This window comes from Mus caroli, unplaced genomic scaffold (genome assembly GCF_978045245.1).
Source record: "Mus caroli unplaced genomic scaffold, Mus_caroli_1 scaffold_6, whole genome shotgun sequence".
NCBI classification, from domain to species: domain Eukaryota; kingdom Metazoa; phylum Chordata; class Mammalia; order Rodentia; family Muridae; genus Mus; species Mus caroli.
In genome coordinates, this window is record NW_028227261.1 from 31,596,389 (window position 1) to 31,615,069 (window position 18,681).

The 18,681-nt window shown below is 50.0% G+C and overlaps 1 protein-coding gene across 1 annotated transcript in view; it reads right to left on the bottom strand.

Annotated features, from left to right (window-relative positions):
- The window catches only part of Stk40 (serine/threonine kinase 40), a 39,138-nt gene extending 24,683 nt beyond the window's left edge, over window positions 1-14,455 (bottom strand). The window contains exon 1 of the mRNA XM_021160591.3: window positions 14,282-14,455. The gene's annotated coding sequence lies outside the window, so the exon portion shown is untranslated. The remainder of the gene's footprint in view (window positions 1-14,281) is intronic.
- Window positions 14,456-18,681: the final 4,226 nt, after the last annotated feature.

Sequence of the window (18,681 nt, forward strand, 5' to 3'; positions counted from 1 at the left end):
GTTCAAGGCCAGCCTGGTCTACAAAGTGAGTTCCAGGACAGCCAAGGCTACACAGAGAAACCCTGTCTCGAAAAACCAAAAAAAAAAAAAAAAAAAGGAAAAAAAAAAAAAAAAGCAGTAAGAATATATGCTCCTGAGCCGTGCAGCCTAATATCTTCCAGTCTTTACCTTTGGCATTTTCTACTGAAGGCAGGAACGCTATATCTCTACCTTCCTCACCTGGCCCTGGAAATGAGGGCAGAAGACCAACCTGCCCCGACCCTGCATCTCATTTGCCATGAATCGGTTAGGAGTCTGGACCTGCTCTGGATTCTCCAAGGGAGAAAAAAAAAACAAACCAGAGTCACTGCCCAGGGTACCAAGAGCATCTTGGCTATAATAATGTACCTCGGTCAAAGGGACTCTGGTTTCAGCTGTCTCATGCCCAGCCCAGTCCCTTGTGTTGGCAACCAAAGAGTTTGGAGTAGGTCAAATGCAGACGCGATCCCAGCACGCACGGTCACTGGTGACAAGCTGTGGGCAAGGTTCTTTTTCCATCTACATCTACAGAGAATAACACCTTCCACACTTCCATAGCTGTCTATGAGTTATGAGGGATAACTCACACAAAAGGTTTAGCAGAGAACTTGTTGAGATAGTAGAAGCATTTGATAAATTGTGCTTAGAAACCTGCCTACAGTTGGGTGTGTGCATAGTTACAACAGAGTCCCAACAAAAGGACCTCTGTGAGATTGAGTTCAGCCCCGTCTACACAGCAAGTTCCTGGCCAGCCAGGGCCACAGGGTGAGGACAAACAAAATAGATTTTTCTCCTGTCCAAGGGAAAAGGAACAGTCACTGGACTGAAAGCTAGAGAGAACAGGAAGAAGTGGGAGGGTACCTAGGCTCGAGGGGTGTCCAATCTGATGCCTCGAGACTATATATAGGTCTGAGGACTGGTGGCTAAGCTGAGCGTAGCCCTGTAGCTCAGCAGGAGAAGGGCAGAGCCTGGGCAGCTAAGCTACTGAGGGCCTGGAGTAGAGCTGGGCAGAACAAAGGAGAGCCAGGTGTGTGCTGGAGAAGGCTGGGCACAGCTGACAGGGGGCGGGGGGGGGGGCGGGAGGGGGAAGGGGTGTCAACAGGAACACCTGTTTTTTTGAGCAGAGGCACAGAACATCATCACATGACTGTGCTTGCTGGTCCTTCAGAGAGCAGACACTACATTCTGCAGACTAGGACCGGCACACCAGCTGGCACTACTCTGCTTGAGGCGCACACAGTAAGGGCTGACCAAGGTGATGAAGCCATCTCTGACAGTTCCACCATGCCATTCCAGTTGGGGTAGTGTGGGGGTTAGGGGAGAGCCAGAATCGAAGATGTGGCACCTCCAGCCTAAGACCCTTTGGGGCAGGGCTGGGGAAGCATGCATGCTGGGCTCTAAACCTTCCTCTCCACTGAAAGACTCTGTGGGGCTAGTTCTGGACGCATGCTTTCCTCAAAACAATGCAGCAATCCAACTGGAGAAGAGCAAGCTACTGTCTGACCCAAAGGGCAGGAGTTACTGTTGCTGACCACAGAGCGAGCGCCATGGGCTTCCTTGTGTGGCACACTTTGCAAAGATGCATTAAAGAGAATACTTTTCCTTAGCTAAAATGTGCAAAATGAATCCTAATTGGGATAACCCTGGGTTGAGGCCCTTTCAACAAAATGGATCTGTATGCTTCAAAAGCATCAGTGTGAGTTACAGAAAAGCTGACACTGGGTGAGGAGGCACAGACTGAGACCACAGGATGGGGGGGGGGGGACAAGCACTTCAAGATCAGCCATTCTAGCTCATCCTTGGCTACACAGCAGGTTCAAAGACAGACTGGTGGAGAGAGAGAGAGAGAGAGAAAGAGAAAAGGGGCTACACTGACTGGGTATGGTGGTTCATGCCTGCAGTCTCAGCACCACAGGGACGGCTGGAGCAGGAGGACTGTTCTGAGTTTGCGGCTAACAAGTGAATTCTGGACCAATATGTGCCACAAAGTGAGTCTTTGGTGGTGGCCCACACCTTTAATCCCAGCACTCAGGAGACAGAAGCAGGTGGATCTCTGAGTTTGTGGTCAGTGTGGTCTACATGATTGAATTCTGGCCTAGTCTACACATTGAGACCTAGTCTCAACAAACAGCAAGGTAAAAGAAAGTAAAGGCAATAAAGGTACACAGCAAGGGGTAATGAAGGACAGAGGCATCCAGCAAAGAATAGATACCTGCACTGTGTGTGTGCTCGAGCATGTGTATGCATGTATAAATATATGACAATGGTAGTGTCATCTACACTTTCTTCCTAATGTTTATTTACATTTTTTATTCATATGCAAGTGTGTGAGGGCACTGGATTCTCTAGAAGTGAACTTTAGGCAGTTGTGACGTGGGAGCTGGGACCCAAGCTCAGGTCCTCTGGAAGAGCAGCCAGTGCTCCTAACCACTGAGTCTCTCTCCAGCCTCAGTTACACTTCCTGGAGTGAAAAGTATATGGGTTATATAACATAATGCCCTTGCTTTCTTAGATGTACAAGTGTTTAGGAGTGAACAACAACCATGATGTTTGGCATTGTATTCTTAGAGACACAGGACAAAGTCCTACCTGCTGGACTAACTCCCCAGATTCAGTTCACAAGTTTAAAGGGGCCAATTTGAGTACATAATTGCAGCGGGGGAACCTGAAACCTCATTCTTGCTGGGCAGAGTCAGCTTGTCATGAACTGATTTAGTCTTATATGGCTAAGAAAAGGGGGGTGGGTGGGAGGGGGGGGTGAGGGTTCTGTAATCTTCAGGTCCACCACCTGGTGGCGCCTTTCTGCAACGCATCCTAGGCACTTCTCTGCACCAAGGGCGGAGCAGTGAGCCACTGCTCTCCTTCTGGCTGATAAAAAGGATGCAGGAACCACTCCATCAAACACAAGCCACTGCCTCTGCTAACTGGGTAACAGGCTGGACAGACATAGTCCATTGGGCAGCAGCATCATCAGCTATCTACTGCAGAGGTCCTGCAAGGCTCCCAGTTTTCAGGGAAGAAACCCAAGCTCTCCAGTAAGGCTGCCAGACCTGCTACCTCCCCCACCTCACTGCCCTTATATGACGCTAAATGTAGCCCATGAGTCATGGCAGCTGTATGTGCCATGAACAGTCTTGCCTTACCCTTCTTCTCTCTGGCCTCCCTGTCATCTCACCGTCCTCATTGAAGTGTCTTGTCACTTACAACAGATACTCCCAGCCGGGCAGTGGTGGTGCACACCTTTAATCCCAGCACTCGGGAGGCAGAGGCAGGCAGATTTCTGAGTTTGAGGCCAGCCTGGTCTACAGAGTGAGTTCCAGGACAGCCAGGGCTGTTCAGAGAAACCCTGTCTCGAAAAAAAAAAAAACTAAAAACCAGATACTCCCAGCCATTTGCCAGGGCTAGGTGGCCTTCTCTACCACCCAGCCCAGAACACCAGAGCATACCTCTGCACCCTCCCACTGGGCTGTGACTATTGGTTTGTTTACCTTCACCCCAGCCCAGGCTGTGGGCTCCCAGAGAGCAAGTCTGACTCTGCTAGCTGAGCCTAGCCTGTGCCTGCCAAAAAGCCAAGAGAAAATAGGCCATGCATCTACGAGGCACGGAGGCCAGTGTCAGGGCAGGGGATAGACAGCTGGGTATGGAGGCACAAGTGTTACTCTTCACGGGTGAACCCTGCCCTCTGCCAGGCTGGGACTGAAATGGGATCAGATGAGAACAGAGCCGGACAGACTAGGAAGTGTCTACTAGCTCAGGACAAGACACAAAAACTCTGCTGGCATTGGGCAGGTTAACCAGAAAAAAAAAAAAATCCCCTGGCATACTGTGCAGTGACACATGCCTATAATCCCAGCATCAGGAAGTAGAGTCAGGAAGGCAGTCTGAGCCTAGACTGGGTTACATGGTGAGAGCTGCCCCACAATCCCCTACTCCTTCCCCCACCAAAGGAAAAGATACAAAAAGAAACGCCTCAGTACTAGTGAGGCTGAGACAAGAGGATCACTGTGGGTCAAAGCTAGCTGGGCTACCCTAAGAGAAACAAAGGCCCATGTCAGAAATGCATGAGGCAGGACATGGTCTACACTGGGTTGTTTGAAGAGCAGAAAGACATCGCAATCATGGAACCAAACCCATTTCTGTATAGAACCCCACAATGAGGAAGGTACAGACCAACCTGTGTAAGAGATGCAAGACCTCTCAGAATCCACATGGGAGCTCTACATTCTTACATTTTATCTCTAAGTGACTTTTGCTTACAGCTTTTTAAAAACTTCTTTATGGGCTGGTGAGATGGCTCAGTGGGTAAGAGCACCCGACTGCTCTTCTGAAGGTCTGGAGTTCAAATCCCAGCAACCACATGGTGGCTCACAACCATCCGTAATGAGATCTGGCTCCCTCTTCTGGAGGGTCTGAAGACAGCTACAGTGTACTTACATATAATAAATAAATAAATCTTTAAAAAAAAAAAAAACTTCTTTATTATTATTATATCTAAGTACACTGTAGCTGTCTTCAGATGCACCAGAAGAGGGAGTCAGATTCATTATTGTTGCTTGGTTGTAAGCTACCACCGTGGTTGCTGGGATTTGAACTCAGGACCTTTGCAAGAGCAGTTGGTGCTCTTAACCACTGAGCCATCTCTCCAGCCCTACTTACAGCTTTAAAGTTTACAAAACAGCTGCAAATACATAATTCTAACTGATCCTCCCTGACACACATAGGAGCATGCATATTTCCTAGAAAAAATTAGTGCAACTCCGGCAGGAATACGTTTTCCCATCCTAAATCTGCATAAGCTTGTTGTTTCTGTAACTGTCCCCACACACCTGAGATAGCCAGCCTCCCTACAGATCTGCTCTCTATACTCAAGAAAGCAAGAGGAACTCACAGCCCAGGAATGAGGGTTTCAAACCACGGGCAGTCACCCAAATATCAGACAGGAGAGCAAGACCAACATGGGGTCGTGTAAACCAGGGTTCAGGACTTAGCTTCCATCTCTCTCTTGCTCTGTTAACCCAGTCAACCCTTTGTGTGCCTCAGTTTCCTCATTTTGAAAAGGGGAGTGGTAACATTTCCTTCATAGGATGTCCAAAAGATCAGCTGTTATCCTGGGGCTGGCAGAAGAAAGACAAATGCCCCTGTTGTGTGTATAGGTGACCTGGTAGAGAATCTCTCCAGACACGTGAATTTTCAGCTTGTACCTGAAGGGCTAATTACTAGGATCCATTTTTAGGGCTTTTTTCCCCCTCCCCCTAAATGCAGGGTCTTATTCAGAATGCAGACCAGGCTAACCTTGAACGTGTGAGTCTCCTGTGCCTCTGCCTTCCAAGTGCTAGGATTACAGAGATTCAATACCATGCCCTGCCTGGGTTCTTTTTAATTTTTCTTTTTAAATTTATTTACTTGTTTTATATATATGAGTACACTGTAACTGTCTTCAGACACACCAGAAGAGGGCATCAGACCCCATTGCAGATGGTTGTGAGCCACCATGTGGTTGCTGGTATTTGAATTCAGGACCTCTGGAAGAGCAGTCAGTGCTCTTAACCACTGAGCCATCTCTCCAGCCTCCTCTTTTTAATTCTTATAACTTTCTCATTCGTCTATTTTTGTTTGTTGTTAGAATGCTGGCGATAGAACCCAGGTCCTTAAGCATAGAGACAAGCGCCCTATCAAGAAACTGTACCTGCAGAGCCAATGTCTGTTTCATGACCGAGAAACCAGAACTTGGAGCTGGCAGCTAGCTCTCTTCTCCTGACTGGACGGAGACAGACATCAGGGCTATCCCTTTAAACCTGAATGGCATGACAGGTGTGGCTGAAAGGGGAGTGAATCCTCTCCTGCTCTCAAAGGAACTACCGGAAGCCCTTGCAAGCCCTGGCTTTGTGCTCCGGATGGATGCTGGGGGGCTGGGGAGATGGATTAGTAATCCTTTGACTCCAGCCAGGATTCCCTGGTGACAAAGACTCATGCGTGTACTGTCATCCTCATTATTCCCCAACAGTGCCGACTCTGCTCACTTTGTAAATGCAAGAGGATACACACAGCTCCAGTTTGTTAGGAAAATATACCACTGCCTCGTTCTCCACACGCTGGCTGCACTGTACTGCCTGGGGGTTACCAGTGAGAGGGCTACACAGAGCGAGCCTCACCCACTGAGGCGGCTCTGCTCTGGGCCTGTGGGAGAATACCTGCGGCAGCCAGAGAGGAAGTGACTCAGCCAGGGGGAAGTGGGAGGGGTGCTGGCAAAGGGCCTGCACGGCTCCCCCAAAGTACATCCACTGCCATTAGGCAGCCTGTCCCCAGCAGCACTTGGTCATGCTGAGCACTGCAGCTGGGCGCAGAAGGGACCTAAAAGCCCACTCTGCAGCCTGGGGATCCAGGTCTTGTCTCCTCCAGGAGGCAGGCTTTACAAATGAGCCCCATACGAGGAGATTGTGTAATCACCACTTACAGCCTTCAGGAGTCCCCCATGGGCTCCACTAGAAGACTGAAGTGCTGGTCGGGGTAAACTCGGAGCAGTTTTAGAAAAAAGCCAGAGCATCACCAGTTCCTGTGAGTGCTCAAGTGGGCTGGCTGCTCCTGAGGGCATTTCCCCAGCAGTCACTCTTAGAAGCCACCAGAATGGGATCTAGGGTATTGTCCACAGTCCTGTCACCAGCTGACCCCCTCCTCCCTGCCTCCGGAAGCAGCTGATGTGACAACAATAATCTGTCAGGCCGTGTGGGTGTCAGAGGAAGGGACAATCTTAATAGCTCTTTCTCGAGCTGTGCTGGCCTGGTATCTCCCATCCAGAAAAGCAGCCAAGCACACTGGCTTGGTAGACATTTGTGATGGGTCTTGGATCTGCAAGGGGCCTTGTGAAGAAGGGATATTGGCGCAAGTCACTGACAGCTCTCCCTTTGTCATACCAGTCCGCTCTAGCTCACTGGCTAGAAAAGAAACTCACAGCAAGGAAGATCCTAGCATGTGACTCAGGGGCCCTTCAGCTCAAAATATCAGTTACTGCTCTGGGGGCTTGACTAAGCCCAACTACACGGCTGCCACAGGGTCCCATATGGAGTTCAAGTACTGACACTCAAAATAGCTGAAATCAGGCAAAGAGAAAGCAACAAGAGATCAAAGAAGGGCTGGCTGTGCCTAAGAGCCACCTTTTTGTCTACTTTGTGACCTGGACACCTGTTTCTGGGCTCATAGCTTCCTCACCTGGAGATGGGGGTGGTGGTGGCACTGCCCCCAAGTATGGTGCACCCCGAGGGACTGTCCTCAGAACCAACATGCATGAGAGGAACCACGCCAGTGTCTAGCCCAGGTTTTCAGAGTGGCGCGGGAAAGCTCAGGCTGAGCACACAGACATGCAACTTTCCCTTATGCTGTCTGCAATGGCTTTAAAAAGAAGCACTGCGTCATCCTACACACAAGGCCATTTGGATCAGAGCCATACAAAGTTAAATTTCACAACTTTGGGCTTTAGATGTAGCTCAGCTAGGAGAGCACTTGCCTGCCTCCCAACACCACAGAAACTGGGCACTGAGGCATATGCCTGTAACCCCAGTACTTAGAGGCTGAGGTAGGAGATTCACAAGTTCTAGGTCAACTTCAGTGATTTCCAGACTGGCTTGGGCTTGATGAGACCCTATCAAAAACACCACCACCACCACGACCACCAAGGCTGCATATCTTTAGTTCCAGTACTTGGAAGGCAGTGGCAGGCGGACCTCTGAGTTCAAGGCTAGCCAAGTCTACAGAGAAAGTTCCAGGACAGCCGGGGTTACACAGAGAAATCCCATCTTGAGAAAAACAAGCACCCTGCAATACTGTATGTGCATATGATCCAATACTGCATGTGCATATGAACCTATTTTGGTTAAAGAAATTAACACCCTTCAATGTACACAGGGAGTTTTGAGAAGAATCCAGAGAGAAGGGGGGCTTTTGTATTTCTTATTCATATTTTTTTGCATTCTTTGGTTATTTCCCTATAGTTATTATAATGATAATTTTGCTTCTTGAGAAGGTGTACTCTGGTGGCAGGTGGAAGCTTAGTGCCCCAGTCTTATGGAGCTGTCTGCTTAGGCAAGGGGGTCCCAGGAGCTGAGGAAGGAAGGGCCAAGGTCAATACTCCTGGGAAGTACAATCTCCCTCAGACAGCTTGCAAACAAGTCTATAAAGAACTTCCTGTTTGCCACCTGGTAGCCATTGGACTGAAGGCAGGCTTGAGCTGTCACTTTATTGGGGATATTCACAGATCACTAATAGAGACAGCACTGGAACCTGACTATGCCAGGCACTAAGCGACACTTGGTATCACAGTAACCTATTCTCAGCCTCAGTGCAGGAACAGTTATCCTCCTTTTACAGCAGAGGACACTGGGGTCAGAATGATTTTGTTCAAGGTCATCTGGCCAGCATGTGACAGAGCTGGCTTCTGAAGCCAGGTCTGATTGTGGCTAACATGGTTTAAAATGTTTCTATGTATTCCCCACGGGGACCCGAAGAGAGGACCTTGCCTCCAGGCAGTGGCAGTTCCATTCTTCAGCCAAGGGAAGGATTGCTTCAGCCTCATCAAGGTCCTTTCCAGCCCTACAGCTCTTGATTCCAAGATTCTGGGGACTGGGCTCCCTGGGGCCAGCGCCTGGCCAGGATAGAGGAAGGGGTAGCATGGGCTCCAGAGTCACAGAGAGATGGACGTGGAAAGCCCCAGTTCCATCACCACTGGCTGTTTAACAGAGCAGGCTCCTTAATCCCCCTGATCCCTGACAAGCTGTTCTGTAAAGTAGAGACAAGCCCTACCCCACAGAGGCCATCCAGTGCAGTGTCCACAGTAATCAACAGGGAACCTCTGCTGGTTTGAACCTTTTGTTGTTTTTAATTTCCTTCCTATTTTTTCCAGGAGAAAACACGCCCCTTGCCCATGATGCACCCGTAGCCTGGGATGCTTCCAGCACCAAACTTATTGCAAAAGTAGCAGGACTTTTCTGGCCAGACCTGGAAAGTGCCAGCCATGGGGTCCAAAGTCCCACGGTATGTTGGACCAAGTCACCCAAAGGCCAGAAATCCTCTCCCTAAAAGCACTGCTATCCCTCTAACACACCTCATCATGCAATACCAACTGTGCCCAGTCGTAAAGGCAGATAACTAGCAGGTCAATCCCGTTTTCTCCAGTCCCCACTCCTGTGACAGTCCACTCCCTTCATTCTGGACCCTTGGGCAGCAAACGCCCTCCTGTAGGGTAGGTGGCAGTCCGCATGCATATTTAGAGGGGACACTGTTTCCTGACAGTGGGGTTTTCTTGAAAACATCAGCCTAACATAGAGCTAAGCCCCTAGAGTCCACATTCCCACCCACCCACTTATCCCCTTATCTGCCTCAGGTCTGCGAGGGAGAAAGATGGGCTGCTCTCCCTGTTCTCTCATGAGCAGATATTTGCTGGGGGGTAGCTATGAAGGCTTGGCCTTCAGGAGACTGAGAAAGGAGGGTGGTGAGTTCAAGGTCAGCCTGGTCTATGCAGGAACTCTGAGGACAACCTGGGCTATTAGGGCAGGACCTTGTCAAAGAAGCAGCTTTGAGGCAATAGCTCTCTTCTAGGCATTTGTTCCCTCAGGTGGTCTAAACTCTATGTATGAGGAAAGTCAGGGTTTTGAGAAATGGCCTAGTGGTTAAGAACACTTACTGCCCTTGGAGAACCTGGGTTCAGCTCACAGAACCCACATCAGAAAGCTCATAGCCATCTGTAACCCAAGCTCTAGGGCACATAAACTCATGCAGCCTCATACATACACAAACAAAAAATAAGTAAGAAAAAAAGGGGGGCTGAAGAGATGGCTCAGTGGTTAAGAGCACTGACTGTTCTTCTGAAGGTCCTGAGTTCAAATCCCAGCAACAACATCCATAATGAGATCTGACGCCCTTTTCTGGGGTGTCTAAAGACAGCTACAGTGTACTTACTTATAATAATAAATAAATCTTAAAAAAAAAAGTCAGTCTAGCTAAGAGCTTGCTCAGTTATACCCAAGATAGTGTTTACTAGAAAGACAAGCATATAAATAGAACCATCTCTAAAATAGCAAGCCAATCAAACATGCGATACTAGCCTCTTCCCTCTGGGCTCAGGATTCCATGGCTTGCTAAGATGTGGAGTGGGGCTGGGGGCCACCCTGAAGGCTACAATCTTACTTTTTTTTTTGGGGGGGGGGGTTCGAGACAGGGTTTCTCTGTATAGCCCTGGCTGTCCTGGAACTCACTTTGTAGACCAGGCTGGCCTCAAACTCAGAAATCCGCCTGCCTCTGCCTCCCGAGTGCTGGGACTAAAGGCCACCACCACGCCCGGCACAATCTTACTTTCTGCTCTGGTTTCAGACCACTTTCTTACAGCCACCTTACCTGAGACAGGGTTTAATGTATCCCAGGCTGGATTCAAATTCTCTATGCAGATGAGACCAATGTGTTTCTCCTGTCTCTTCCTCCCCAATGCTAAATGACAGGCATGTACCAATGCCCCGGTTTTCTGTAGTACTAGAGATGAGTGCCAAGCATCTACCAACAGAAACATACCCTACTCTCCCCTCCTTCTCTTCCTCCTCTCCTTGTTTGTTTGTTTGTTTAGTTTTGGTTTTTGGTTTTCCTAGACCAGATTGGCCTTGACCTTAGAGATTAGCCTGCCTCTGCCCCTGAGTGCTGGGGCATGTGCAGCTGCTTGATCAATGCAGAAAGTTAATCTTATTTCATGGCCTTCCTAGGTAGGATCTCCACGGGAGCTCTGAAACCACCTCTAAATGAGGTTGTTCAGGGATCCTCCCGCTGTGCTTAATCAAGGTAGCTGTGAGCAGACGGGAGGAACACACTAGAGTTTCTGAAACTTGACAAAGCTCACTTCTGTGGTCAAATGTGAGCAGAAGAAAGGTGAAGACAGACAGGCTGCCCTTGCCCAAAGTGGAGATACAGGCGAACCAGCAGGAAGCCTGCCCCACCTCTACCCACTCTGCCCTGACCCAAGCCCTCACTAGCCTGAAGCACCCACTTTCTCCCCAGCCCACCGCTCTTCTGAAGCCAGAGGGCTCTTTGGAAGATGCAGGTGTTTCCAGCACACAGGCATCCATCACCACAGAGTACCAATGCTCAAACATCTTCACTGAGTGCCTGCTTCTCTCTCTAGTTTCTCTCTCCCACATATCCTGCAGCCAAGTCCTGTTATATTCTGTGATGGAACTCCTATGGCACCAAAACCATGATATGAGAGCACGTGCACACCCCCCACCACCACCACTTCTACCTAGGGGCCTAGAGTGCTTCACAAAACCCCAGAAACCTACCGGCTCCTCAAAGTCTCTCTAACCCTCTCCATATCCTCGTCCCCGGGAAGGTCGTTTTTTCTGTTCCCTTGATCTGTACTTCATGCTGCACAGACTTCTGGGAAAGACTCCCCAATACCTGTGCAAGTGCCAATGGATTGGGGTGCCTGTCCCTCTCTCCTTTCCCTTGCCCCTGCCCCTAGCATGTGGCAGTCCCACGTGGAAATTCACAGGTGTACTGCAGAGAGTCTCTACCCTGAGCCACCACACACGTAAGGATGGTGGAGCACATGTGCATCGAGCATGACCCTTCCTGCTGAGGCTAACTCAGGTTCCAGAGCAGGCTCATCAGAGGGGACTCCAGAGAACGAGACATACATTCCCTCCAGTTCATGCTTTAAATGCTACTTCTCAGCCCGGTGTGAAGGCACAAATCTGTAAGCCCAGACACAAATTTGAAGCCACCCTGGGCTACAAAGAGAGACCCTGTCTCTCAAGGCCAAACAATCTTATTTCTCAGTAGTTCTACTTTTCTGGGGGCTGGGGCAGGGTTAAGACAGGGTCTCTTTATGTAGCCTTAACTGTTCTAGAACTCACTACGTAGACCAGCATAGACTAGAACTCATGGAGGTCTGTCTGCTCTGCCTCCCGACACTACCATGGCTAGCTCTGCTTCTGCTCCTGCAGAAGGCTTTAGGAGAGAGACAAATCGACAGTCCAGCCTGGGAAAGCCCCATTTTCTTTTCAGAAAGAATACATGAACCGCAGCGCTCTCGTGACCCCTCAGAACAAACAGTTCCGTGGGACACAGCTCTAGCTCCTGTCAATTGCTTCAAGTGGGTCCCAGAAGCTCTCCAGCCACGAAAACTACCATTCACCAAGCGTCTACTGCACAGTGAACGCTGAGTCCTAACTCTAATATCTGTCTTGATCCTCACGACAGCCCTATTGGGGAAGAAGTCCTACTGTGTCTTTTACAGTGAGAAATCTGGTTAGCTGAGCAGGGATTAGAAGCAGACCTGTTTGAGCCTTCAAACTACTGTCTTATCCGTTAAAGGCACAGGAGAGAAAATGTAACCCCCTTTACATCTGGCCTTCTGGGAGGAAAGCCCTACCTTGCCAGCAGCTTAAACAACCTGAGGTCTCAGAGAGAGAAGAGCACTTTGGGGAGCACTTTGGGGTTGTCCACCTAGTACTGACCACACGGTGCCTTCTCAGCACAGGTCCAGTAGGTCTATACCAACTCTCTTCTTGGAAGCATGTGATGGTCTCTGACGAGGTGTCTAGCTCTCTCACCCTCCTCAGCTCCTCAGAGAATGCGATCTAAGATACAGATCTAGTCCGGTCACTCCTCAGCTAAAAGCTTACTGGCCTCTTGTGCACTGGACACAAAGTTCCAAATGATCCATGAGATGCTCATTTTTTTCATTAACTTATATTGCTTTACTTTGTGCCCTGTCGGCTTCCATACTACTCTATTGACACAGCTGAGGTTGTCTCTCTCTGATTCTCTGTACTTCTCTCCAAATAGCATCTCCCATTTTACATGACTAAGCCTCCCTCCCCTTTCTGTCCTTCCAGTCACTATCCTCCTGTCACTACTGCCCAGGCTTCCCAGACTGAGCTAGCAGCTTCCCCACTGGGCTCCCTCAGCATTCAGTTCCTGTTGCTTTTGTAGATCACATTTCACCTATCTGCTTGCAAGTCAGTTTCCTCTAGCTGGACAGTGAACTAGTTCAGATAAGAACCTCTTTATTAGGTGTTAGCGTAACTCTCCATAGTGACTCTTTTTACCATGACCAGTGGTTTGCAAATGAGGACAAATACAAGCGATCAAAGGTCGGGCAACCAGAAAGCAGCCGGCACCAGAATCTGAATTTAAGGAGTCCAGAGCAAGGTTGACACACACTTTTAATCCCAGGATTTAAGGAGTGAGCCTCCAAAGCCTACTAATACTACACAGCACTAGGCTCTGCAGGCAGGGCCCTTTTGTTATGTGAAAAATGAATGAATGAATGAATGAATGAATGGGGACTATCTCTGGCAGAGAGTCTAATTCACAATCAACTAACAGGGCCTTTAAGGAGGAACTCACAGCATTGTTTATAAATAAGGGCTGTAGGATTTTGCTCTTCCTTATCTCATGCAAAACTACTCAGCCCAGAGGGAAAGGTGCCCAGCCCAGCGTGACTACCCTCTTCCTCAATGATTCTCAAAACCAGCAAAGCCAACCGGTTTCCTCCAGTGACTTAAAACAGAGCAAAGTCTATCCTGCCACCGAAGGTGGCTGTCAGCTCTTCCTTCTGCCAACAACCTGGGGGAGTGGGGGTGGACGGAGAAGCCACTGGGAATCCGAAAGCTCCTACCCAAGATTGAAAGGTGGGGCCAAGCATCGTAGGAATGGGCGGGCCTGACCAGGATGGCAGGTGAAACACTGACCACAGCAAGCTCTCCCACGGTGAAGACCGGCCCAACGTGGATCTGGCAAGCAGGTTGCTGTGACTCGCACCTGAACGCCGCCCAGGATGTGAAAATTCCCCAGCAGCGATGGTGTCGGTGCCAACGGGTGAGGGCTCCAGGAGGAAAACCTTGGCTGGCTCTCCTTGGGGACTCGTTCTAACTTTCAAGTCACTCTCTAGGTCAGGGGAGAAGCATGAAGAGGAGGAGCGGGTCTCTCTGGGAGAAAACTAGAGCGGGCCAAACGCCGGCTGCTTCGATGACTGGTTGAGTGGGTCTCGGCAAGGCGGGCAGTGCCCATTTCCCAGGGCTGCGGCAAAAGACCGAGGCTCCCGGCAGCTGACGCCCCCGCTGCCGGGAAGGACAGACATCCAGTGGCGGAGGGGGAATTCACTATAGCCGTTCTGGTCGCTCCGGTCAGCTTCGGGCTGTCACCGGGGTCCCTCCGCCACGGTGGCCCGCCCCGCCAGCACGCAGCCCCCACCCGGCTCCGCGTCCCGGGACCCCGAACTCACCTTTCCCGGGGAATCAGCGCTCCTTGCCCATAGTCCGCAGCCCAGAGTTGGGGCTGCTCGGCGCTCCGTCCCGGGGGCCGGGGCCGGGCCGGGGGCGTGGGAGCCGCTCACCGCCGCCTCCCAGCGCAGCCGCCAGAGCTGCCGCCGCCGCCTCCCTCCATGGCTGCGGCGCCGCCACCTGACAACGGAAGTGACGCATAGGCTCTCGGCCCCGCCTCCCGCCCCCTCGCCTGAGTCTGGGGTTGGTGCGCCATCTTCAGGATGGGCGGAAGCCTTCAGGCAGGAAGCCCAGATAAGATCGCCAATTGGTTCTGGGTGGAGTCTGGGTCGAAATCTGTAAAGCGATTGGACAGTCAGGGGGCGGTACTTAGCGCTAATCTACATCTACAGTGGGACTGGGACAGAGGCGCCGGTCCGCCTTGGCTCTGCAGAACCTCACCGACTTTTGCTCTCCTTGCTGGGGTTGGGGACGACTCTAAGTGGTTGCAAAACCCGCCAACTGCACTGCATTCTTTAGAAAAGTAGTCTTCCCTTGATCCCCATTTCTCGGCTTCTGGAAATTTGTGTGGGAAAGTGCTGAAGTTGGGTACAAGAGAAGTCAGGAATTGGCTATCGCTACTGTCACAATTCATTTCACTTTAGGCCCTTCAGAAACCCCAAAGATGGCCAAGTTCATCTTGGACATCCCTAGAGTCTTGTCCAGGGAGATTGCAGTGAAGAGTTCCAATGAACGACTTCAGCCGGCTGTCTACCTCACTCCCTCCTGCCAGTTTCCGTCCTTTCTCCTCCTTCAGCAGCCACGCCCTCCATGAATCAGCTTCTTGCACCAGCAGATGAGCCCTTTAAAGGGATTGCATCAGTCTGGTGACTCACTGGGGGCCCTCGAAAATCCTGGCTTCCGTCCACTGCCGTGTAGAAGCGGCCAGAAGGGCTCGGTGGCAGCAGTACCAGCGGCCATAGTCCCACTCCTTTGTCTCAGAGTTAACAAGTGTACTTGATGACACTTGGGTCATTCTGTATCCACGTGTAGACACACGTGGCCACGACTAAGCCCTGCTAGGAGTAAGCATTTATTTATTTGTCACATTTTCACAAGGTATTGTCGGGACACCGGAGGCTGGTCTTAATGAAGTCCCAGCCTGAATCCTTTCTTAATGTCTTTGATTGGCTTGGTGGCCACTCAGCTGCAGATAATGCTGAATAACTAGTAATGAGACCAGCTCCAAAGGCCCTGTCTTATGTAAAATGAGGCACTTTTAGAAACCTGTTAACAAATGCAGAAGGTAGCACTCAGAGAGAGAGGGTAACCTCTACCGTGACACCCAGCTAATAATGGCTGGGCTGTGGCTTGAAGAAAGTTTAGTGGATTCCAAAAAGGCTAGAGCTTGAATCCCCATTGTATCACTTACAAACTAGATAATTCAGTGTAAATCCTGGCTGCCCAAGTGGGGATAATACATTACACCAACCATGGGAGGACCCAAGGAGTTTCACATCCAGCTAACCACACCCTATAAATGCCCACTAGTCTCAGTCAGGGAACCTCTAGGAGGCACATGACTCAAAGGCAGGCATCCCGAAGGCGGGCCCACTTTGCTCCTCTCTCTGACAAAGTGAGGAGAAAAAAGGATTCCGGAAGCCCTGCCTTTGACAGGGATGAATCTTGGGTTTTCCAGTTCACTAATTATCACTAAGATGAATCACTGGGCGCTGACACCACCATCCCAACTCCTGGTAGGCTCTCAGCTGACTCAAAATATAGAAGTTTTAACAAAGCAGAGGAGGAGAAAGAGGGTAAGCAATAGAAACTAAAAGTGCCAGCCAGTGGAGATTAAAAAAAAAAAAAGAAAAAAAAAACTGTCATCAGGACACCAACTCAAGGATCTCTGGGAGATACATGGGTGGTGACAGTCTCCTGCTGGCTCTCCAACTCTGGCTCACTGGCAGATGGTGCTGCCATAACAAAATGACACCTGTCACAACAGCTCAAGATGGCTTCTTGAAAAGGGATAGGCAGATTAGACTATCACAGAAGGAGGGGAGACCTCACCCCCAGGAGCTTCTTCAAACTACAGAACCCCAACCCTACTTAGCAGCTGGGTTTTGGCTTCTCTGCATCCGAGCTTCAAGGCCCGAGTATGGCAAGGTTTGGTGTTGGTTTTGCTTTTTGGGGTGAGTGGGACTGAACCTATGGCCTCTTCTGTGGTAGAACGTATTTCACCACTGAGCTGTATCGCCACTGCTTTTGTTTTTGAGACAAAGTTTCAATAAGTTGCTCAGGCTGGCTCTCCAGTCTCTATAGTACTATCTGGGTTTGAACCTGTAACCTACCTTCCACTTCCCCAGCAGCCTGGATTATAGACCTGCACCACCACATCCAGCGGTGTATCAAGTTCTAAGTGTCCAACTCACACTGGGGATGAGCAGCAATAGAATGGATGCCAGGAGTACTGGGAAACAGAAGAGAGTCCCAGTGGCTGGAGAAGTAGCCCAGAGGGTACAATGCTGGCCTTAGCGTGTGTGATTCGCTGAGTCCCAACCCTAGTATTACAATAAACCCGACATGTAATCCCAGTATCTTGGGAGGTGAAGGCATCCTTCTTTACTTCTTTCACAGCAAATTGAAGGCCAGCTTGGACTGCATGAGACCACATGTTTAAAAACAAACACAGGCCGGGTAGTGGTGGCACACACCTTTAATCCCAACCCTTGGGAGGCAGAGGCAAGCAGATTTCTGAGTTCGAGGCCAGCCTGGTCTACAGAGTGAGTTTCAGGACAGCCAGGGCTACACAGAGAAACCCTGTCTCAAAAAAACAAAAACAAAAACAAAGAAACACAAAATAAAAGTGCCAGGATTGATATGGGAAGCCTGACTTCAGCTTCCCAGTTGTTCACCGTGAGCCCATCACAAGGTTTACAAACCCTGTCTGACGAAGCTGTTAATACACATACATAGGATAAGCCTGCAGCTCTGCCCCTCCTGGGATTTACCAAGCTCCCAACACAGGGCACAGCAGCAGTAGTTGACTTCTGACCACCATTACGCTGCCCAGCAGTTCCCATTTAACTCAACCACTGGCTGGGGAGGAGTCCCCTCCCTTGCTGGAGTGACATTTAAAAACTGTTTGTTTTGTTTTCCTTTAAATACTATTTTTCCCAACAAAGGTCATGCCATGCCCTCCCACCTTTGGAGATTGGGTCTTGCTATGTATCCCTGGCCTAGAACTCACCATAGACAGACCTACAGTTCTGCAGGCTGGCCTTGGAACTCAGTGAGATCCACCTGCCCCTGCCTCTGAGGACCAAAGGCATGGGCCACCATGCCCAGCTGATTACTTCCAACCTTAGCTAACAGCCATTAAGCTTATGACCAGAACTAGCGACCTAGAATGCTTACTTTGCTGTTGGTAGAATTCTATGCCCTTGCAGAATCTAAGCTGCTCTCATCCCCTCACAAAATATACTGTATCTCTGGGTCTTCCTGGAATGCTAATGAGAACGTCGAGGACCCTTGTTACCTTTGCCTACCCTTTGGCCAGGGATGCCAGACTAGAGTTCACTGGACTGTTTAAGTCCCACCTACTCAGCCATGCTGAGACGAGGGCATACTCTTGTCCCTTGCATGTTTCTGGCATGAGCCAACATATACATGTCCATTCAGCATTCTAAACTTCAGTGGTCTCCTTCCTTCAAACAACATTGATTGCACCCCCCCCCAAAAAAACCCTCTTCTCTCCAGGAATGAGAGATAGGTATGGATAGTGCTGCTTGAGCACTCAGCTCTTGGGGGTTCTGCCATCAATGGGATCCCCCACATTGGCTGGAGTGACAAGGAGGGTGGATGTGAAAGCTTGGGCAAATGCCATGACAGTCTAGACTCCAGTACCATCTTGAAACACACTGCCATCTTATCCCTGGAGCTCCTGGGCCCCTCTTGTTCACAGCTAAGTCACCCTCCATTTGTTACCTCAGGGAACAGAAGACACAACAGCATGCAGAGACTATTTTTAGTTTCTGAATTCCAAAAGCCCAACCTTCAGGAAGAAATGGAAAGAATGCCTGTGTAGAAACAAATTTAGAAAACCATGGAAAAGCTGGATGTGGGAGCATGAGATGCACGCGCGTGCGTGCGTGCATGCGTGTGTATGTGTGTTCCAGCTGGGACGCAGGGGCTGCCGGGAGACAAGAGCTAGCTCACTTCCCTCTGCGAGGCAACAAGACCCTCCAGAGATCGAGAGTTCTGGAGCTGTGGGTAGATTTGGCCTTATTAATATAAGATCCAAGAACTGCCTGGTCCTAGGACCTAAAGAGCAGAAAAGAACCTGATAAACCTAAGTGGGCTGCAGTGGCACACTCCTGCAATACCAGCACTTGGGAGGCGGAAGTAGGAAGATCATGAG